Below are 7,643 nucleotides of genomic sequence, written 5' to 3'. Positions count from 1 at the left end.
CAAGTAAAAATGTGGTCAGGTGAGGGTACTCGAAATCATGGACACTCGCTTCCTTGTCCACTAGGCCACCGCTCCACATGCTCGTCTCACCGCTACCAACAACAGCAAAACAACGCCCAGCAACTTTCGGCCTACTCTGCAAACACGTCAGCTGATACCGCTACACAACATCGATTAACGTGAAGAGCTGGCGTGGATCACTTCCACTGAGAACACTGCACTCGCCTCAATTTATGTCTTGGGCACTTATGTTTGTTCATACCCGTGAAATTGGCAGTGTGTCGGTGTGCTGTCCTTGATCAGCCTTCAGAGGAAGGCAGTCCTGTCTCTTTGTGTGCTGTCCTTGATCAGCCTTCAGAGGAAGGCAGTCCTGTCTCTTTGTGTGCTGTCCTTGATCAACCTTCAGAGGAAGGCAGTCCTGTCTCTTTGTGTGCTGTCCTTGATCAACCTTCAGAGGAAGGCAGTCCTGTCTCTTTGTGTGCTGTCCTTGATCAGCAGGTGGTGTCAGGGGATGGTGTCAGGGACAGTGGTGTCAGGGACAGTGGTGTCAGGGGATGGTGGTGTCAGGGGATGGTGGTGTCAGGGGATGGTGTCAGGGGATGGTGTCAGGGACAGTGGTGTCAGGGACAGTGGTGTCAGGGGACGCTGGTGTCAGGGGATGGTGTCAGGGACAGTGGTGTCAGGGACAGTGGTGTCAGGGGATGGTGGTGTCAGAGGATGGTGGTGTCAAGTGTTGTCGCTGACAGTCATCGCACGGCATCTGTTGAGAGCAGCGGTCAGCACTACTGGAGTTTGACTTGTAAACTACTTGCCTTTCAGGTCTGCACTCAGCTACAGATCGGGCAACACGGTCCACATCGTGACTCGCGGCCTGTGTGGAAAACAGCTTGTCAGTGACACTGGCCGCACCCTGAACGATTGTTTCAATGAACACTCTGTGAAGCTCAGCTACAAGGACTCCACCGGTCAACACTTCGACAGCCCCCACCACAGCTTCATCCATGCCAGTCACAGCTGTGTGGCAGACCCCCCTCAGGAAGACCCACCGGGAAAACATGGAGTCTCGCTGCATCCCCCGCCTGGGCACATTCCACCAAGCACAAGACAGTGACCAGCATCACCGACCCTCCCTTCACCCTCTCCTTTCTGACTGCTAACTGCTCTGCCCCTTTCTCTCCCCCCACCATCCCCCGCCCCCCCGCGCCCCCTTGTATACTTGTATACAGGTTTTCATTCTGTTCATGTGTCCTTAAACCCCCTCTGACTCTTCTATCAGAAAGACACTGCGTCGATATCTTTATATACTGGTTCTCCCGCTTTGGCTCCCCCTGGCTGTAAAGACACAAAGACGTAACAAATGGCAGCTAGGGACACACACACACACACACACACACACACACACACACACACACACACACACACACACACACACATTTTCATATTTTGATTTTGCTTTCTTCTTCTTCTTTTTCTTCTCCTTCTTCTTCTCCTCCTCCTTTTTCTTCTTCTTCTAAATATATTTCTAAAACAAGGGAGAGGGATGTTGAATACTGCCTTATTCTACAAAGTATGATCACCAACAATGACAACCTATAAGAATAAGACACTTAAAATCTGAAAGATTGAAAAAGTAAATTTTTAGTTCTGAGTTCTTCCACTGTGTCTGGTGTCTGATTGTCTGAAATACGTGTTTTATCTTCACATAATGTGGCAAGAAAGAATTCTTACAGTCGATAGATGTTGTTTTGTTACAAAGTGATACCTGCACACGGGACGGCGGGGGCGTGTCAGGAGACCGGCACCCAATGACCAGTCAGTCTGAGGGTCTGAGGTGGCAGGAGGAGAGGCCTGGAGACCCGGTAGTGAGGGGCATCTCCAGTGATCTCCGGTTTGAACCCCGATATCTTTATTTCTTCATGGGTTCTTGAAGCACTTGGACACCAGTCCACACTCAGCGTTAGGACAGTGAATAGAAAGACGAAACGATAAACGAGAATCAATCATTTTGTTGTTTAAACGAGGGAAGGGGTGTTGAATACTGGCTCATTCTACTCAGTATGACCACCAACCATGCAAAAGTCTTGGGGATTAATTATTGTCCAACTTCCGTACGTGACCGCACCACATGTTGGCATTGGCCAAAAGATGTTTCTGGCAGCATTAACCAAGAAAAAGGAAGATCCAGTCTGTATCAGGTGTTGATGTTGTCTTCCCTAACTCCCTTGGATGTCTTAGCCACACGTGGACAATGGTTGCCTTTTGAGATGTATAAAAAGGGGCAAATGTCCCACGTGTTTTAATGCGTTCGTTAACTGTGAATTCTTCTTTGAATATGAAAAAATCTGAGTGTTTTAATTTGTATAAAAAGGAACGTTTTCAAGTGACAACACTTGGGATTATCCAGAGGTGTGTGTGGAAGGGCAAGGGGTGAGCGGATGGCTCATAGGAGGGCTAATGGGAGGAGTGGGCTGAAGGGAGTGGCGGTGGGTGCAGCCATTTGCTTATCAGAAATGTATCCTAACCACTGACATGCGTTTTCTCTTGGACTTTAAATCATACCACACACACATACACACACGCGCACGCGCGCGCGCACGCAAAGTTGACTGAAGATCAAACTAGTTCGAGTACACTTACTCAGTTACTGTCGACGAGAACGAGAGGGGGAGGGGGACGAGGGAAGAGGAGACAGACAGACAGACAGACGAGCAGTGAGAGATAAACAAACATACAGAGTGGGAGAGACGGTGGAGGGGGAGACGGGGGAACGGGGGTGGAGTGGAAGGCTCGGACAGCCAGACAGACAGAAATGTAGAGAGATCAAAAGAAGTCTCAACGGAGTCCTCCACAATTCTATCACCCATGTTTGATATTGACCACTGCCCCCTTCTCTGTGTCGCTCTGTCTCTGTCTCTCCCCCCACACTCTCCCATTCTTCCTCCCTCTGTCTGCTGTCTGTTATCTCTCTCTCTCTCTCCCGCCCTCCCTCTCCCTCCTCTCTCTCCTCTCTTTCTCTCCCTCACCCCCCTTCTCTCTTTCCTCCTTTCTTCCTTCCTCCCTCTTTCTCTCCCTCACCCCTCTCTCTCTCTTTCCTCCTTTCTTCCTTCCTCCCTCTTTCTCTCACTCACCCCTCTCTCTCTCTTTCCTTCTTTCTTCCTTCCTCCCTCTTTCTCTCACTCACGCCTCTCTCTCTCTTTCCTCCTTTCTTCCTTCTTCCCTCTTTCTCTCACTCACCCCTCTCTCTCTTTCCTTCTTTCTTCCTTCCTCCCTCTTTCTCTCACTCACCCCTCTCTCTCTCTTTCCTTCTTTCTTCCTTCCTCCCTCTTTCTCTCACTCACGCCTCTCTCTCTCTTTCCTCCTTTCTTCCTTCCTCCCTCTTTCTCTCACTCACCCCTCTCTCTCTCTTTCCTCCTTTCTTCCTTCCTCCCTCTTTCTCTCACTCACCCCTCTCTCTCTCTCTCTCTTTCCTTCTTTCTTCCTTCCTCCCTCTTTCTCTCACTCACCCCTCTCTCTCTCTTTCCTCCTTTCTTCCTTCCTCCCTCTTTCTCTCACTCACCCCTCTCTCTCTCTCTCTCTTTCCTTCTTTCTTCCTTCCTCCCTCTTTCTCTCACTCACCCCTCTCTCTCTCTTTCCTCCTTTCTTCCTTCCTCTTTCTCCTTTTTTTCTGTTAAAAATAGTACACATCCAAACAGCCTGTCTGACCCCATTTTTGACTCACTTGTGTAAACAAAGTGAGTCTATGTTTTAACCCGGTGTTCGGTTGTGTGTGTGTGTGTGTGTGTGTGTGTGTGTGTGTGTGTGTGTGTGTGTGTGTGTGGCATAAAAATAGGAAAAATTCAGTTCTTTCCAGTCATCTTGTTTAAAACAATATTGCACCTGTGGGATGGGCACAAAAAAAATAAAGAATGAAGCCTAATTATATGCAAACTGCATTTACTGTTATATTTATATTTTTTGTATTCTCTAAACTTGGCACTTTGATCTGATATTCTGACCCAACAACAAGAGCAGTCATTATTATCATTTTCTGTTCAAACAGGAACTTCTTTTGCTCAGCATGGAAGTTTTATTTATTTTGCAAACGTTTTGGTGCAGATAGTTAAAAAAAAGGGAAATTACTCTGTAATTAATGCTAGGGGACTTAATTTACTTTAAACTGATCTTTCTCATCTTAAACATTACATTTTGAAATTATACTCAATACATAAAAAACTTGGTTGTTTTTTTTAAAGTGTATCACAAGTGAGTCTTGAAGGCCTTGCCTCTCTTGTTTCTTGTTGCCGTACCTCCCAGGGAAATTCGCTGTCACCGGCCCGAGTTCTGTCCCTTTGTGTTGGGTTAATAGAGTTCCCGTCCGTGCCGCCATCAGCCTGCGAGACCGCTGCAAAAAGATACATACGTATAAGATGAAGATCCTCTTTCTGTATCTTTCTCTGTCTTTGCCTCTGTCTCTGTCCGTCCTTGTCTGAATGTTGCTCTCTCTCTCTCTCTCTCTCTCTCTCTCTCTCTCTCTCTCTCTCTCTCTCTCTCTCTCTCTCTCTCTCTCTCGTTGTCTTTCTGTCTGCAGTGACTGTTCCTCTAGGTGCTCCTGTCTGTCTTTGTGCCTCTGTCACTCGTTCTGTCCCTATCTTTCTCACTGTCTGTCTTTGTCTCTTTATCTGTCTCTGTGAGCGTGCATGTGTGTGTGTGTGTGTGTGTGTGTGTGTGTGTGTGTGTGTGTGTGTGTGTGTGTGTGTGTGTCTCTATCCGTCTGTACGTCTGTCTCTGTATATCTGTGTATCATCAATTTTGTGCATGCGTGCGCGCGCGGGCATTTGTGAATGCATGCATGTAATAATGTTTGAGAGAGAGAGAGAGAGAGAGAGAGAGAGAGAGAGAGAGAGAGAGAGATTCTTGTTAACTGTCGGTTTCTTCTTAATATTTTCCCTTTTTCTCTCCTTCTTTTCTTCCTTCTTCCCTCTTTTCTATTTGTTCTTTCTTGTTATGATTCTGTCTTTACCGAAGATGCGCTTTTCTGCCTTGCCCACAAATAGAAACAGCTGTCACTTTCAGACATGCATCCCCTGAAAGCCAAAAATGAATTTTTAAAAATCGAGACTATTCAGTGAAGTGTAGGAAACAATATCAACGAAAATCTGTCATTGTCACGATCGATTATTATAATCTAAAAATACTTGTCTGCAGTCTATTGTTGCAGAGGTATCTGAGTGAATTTAAAATCGTCCTTTCACCTGTCAACAAAAAATCAATGATAAGATGTACAAAGAATAAACGTATGTGACAGACAATGTTTGGTTAACAAGCTACACGAGTTAAAAGAAGAAGAAGATGATGATGATGAAGGAGATGAAGAAGAAGATTTTGCAGTTCGGAAGGACAAATCAAAGATGTCGAAAGCTAACTTCCTCGGAAGTAATTTGCTGTGATTCACTTAACCTATACGTACCTAAAAGATAAGAAAACACTCACCCTGATGCACGCAGAATAAGAATAAGAAACTGTAAATAACGATACGCTTAGTCACACAACACCACGAGTAAACGGAAGGAAAATCACAGGATTTGAAATCACGAAATAGCATCGCCATCCTACGTGTAGATGTGTACAAATACACACGACCCCGGCTCTTGACCCCAGGAGAGGTTTATCTGTGTGCTACCGGAGGACACAAGGGGTCAACTTGCCAGGGTGGACCGTGCATCTTTTCCGTTGACCCTCCCCGACAAAACGAATCGCACAAGCTGTTCTTGATGCAGTTGTGCCTGAAACAGCCGTTTGTGCATTCAAAGAGAGGATGGTGATTAACCACATACATCCTGCATAATTCAAATAATCTCTCACGTTTTTTCCCCAAAACATTTTATGAAATCATATGTACTGTAATGAAGTGGTCCTCAACTTTTCGTGACGTCTGTAGTTTACTATCAAACGTTAACTTGCAAAACAGCGCGAAAGAGTGCGTGGCGCTTTACCTTGGCGACTTGCTCTTTCTCCTCTGTTAGAATATTGCCTGAAATTTTTAACACATATGTTTTAACAAGAAATCGGCATTTTTCATTATCAAAAATATTCAATTGTTTTAGCTTGTTGAATTAGGACTTTTCATCAACAGTGTATGGCGCACCTGACAAACCACTACCAGGTAATAACCGAAACCCGGTACTCGTGGTGGTGTGGTGGAGAGAGAGGGTTAACAGTTTCATCCACTTCTTCTCTGCTGCCAAGGTGATATCCGAAACCCGCTGCTGGCAGAAAAGAAGGGTCAACTAGTTGTCAGGTACAACATTTTTTGAATTTTCTTTCTTAACTTTGCTGTGCATTCGCACGTGCGATGTGTGCACAGCAAGCGTTTTGATTGGACAGTGGGCATACTTATCGTGTCAGTGAAGCTGGATACAGTTTTCTTCGTACACCCACAAACAGCAACAGACCACTCCCATCTTAACCCTGGGACGTGGAGGTTTGTAGCCCTGAGGTCTCTGGTGACGGGTTCCCTCTCGTCTGTTGGACAACACCTGGCGTTGCACCACTGTGGTCACTGCTGACCGGAGTCCAAGCGTTCCTTGGACAAGGGGCACCATGTTATGGCAACTGACCGTTCCTCAGTCTCGGCGTAAATCACCAGCTGTTGATGTGAGTCTCCTGCCACTCGAAAATCGCAAAAATACTTTATTTTGGAATTATCAACTACAGCTTATGTTACTTTCTAGCCCCACCCTTCCTTACCCCCTTCGTTTGTAACTGGCTTTCATGCCAATTTTTGTATCCCCGAAAGCGGAGCATGGCTGCCTACATGGCGGGGTAAAAACGGCCATACACGTAAAAGCCCACTCGTGTGCATACGAGTGAAAGTGGGAGTTGCAGCCCACAAACGAAGAAGAAGAGGAAGATGCTAATTTTTGCAAGTGATAATTTCGTGTTTTGATTTATTGAAATATACACTTGATGAAATTAATGGTGAATAGCTTCTTGGGTTTGTGTTCTAATGATGACCGTTTTGGGGTTAAAACGTTTTATAACATTTTTTTCTTCTCAACTATGATTTAAGCGATTTATGCCATGGGTATCAAGCACTAGTTCTTTATAATCTCTAAAAACCGTTTTGCTTTCGTATTTGTAATATATATTCAGGGTAACAAGTGTATCTTACTGTAAATGTTCCTTGGTGTATGATGAATATACAGGCAATATCCACAATTAGTTCCTGTACTGTTTCGTTTCTAAGATGGAAAAAGTTTAAGTCGGTCAATAACATTGTAATACATACTCTACATTCCTTCCCCTCCATTCTTTTATTGGCCTTCTTTACGACATCAGCAGGAGGAAGAAGTGTGTGTGTGTGTGTGTGTGTGTGTGTGTGTGTGTGTGTGTGTGTGTGTGTGTGTGTGTGTGTGTGTGTGTGTGTGTGTGTGTGTGTTGCTTTCGTATTTGTCACATATATAATTATATCGCCAATTTGAAGTCAGCCTCTTTTCAGCCATGCCGCGCCAGGAGATTGTTTGGCTTTCCTTTCAGATGGGGGAAGTTGACGTGTGTATTCGTGGAAATGCGTGTCCTTCTGCCTTTTACTTTTCAGTTATGACAGTTCCAGAGCCAGGAGCATTCTCTCCCAAACCCCAGTTGGCGGTTCTTTCTCTCTCTCT

Source organism: Babylonia areolata, chromosome 8 (genome assembly GCF_041734735.1).
Source record: "Babylonia areolata isolate BAREFJ2019XMU chromosome 8, ASM4173473v1, whole genome shotgun sequence".
Classification (NCBI taxonomy): Eukaryota; Metazoa; Mollusca; class Gastropoda; order Neogastropoda; family Buccinidae; genus Babylonia; species Babylonia areolata.
This window is presented reverse-complemented; position numbering follows the sequence as displayed.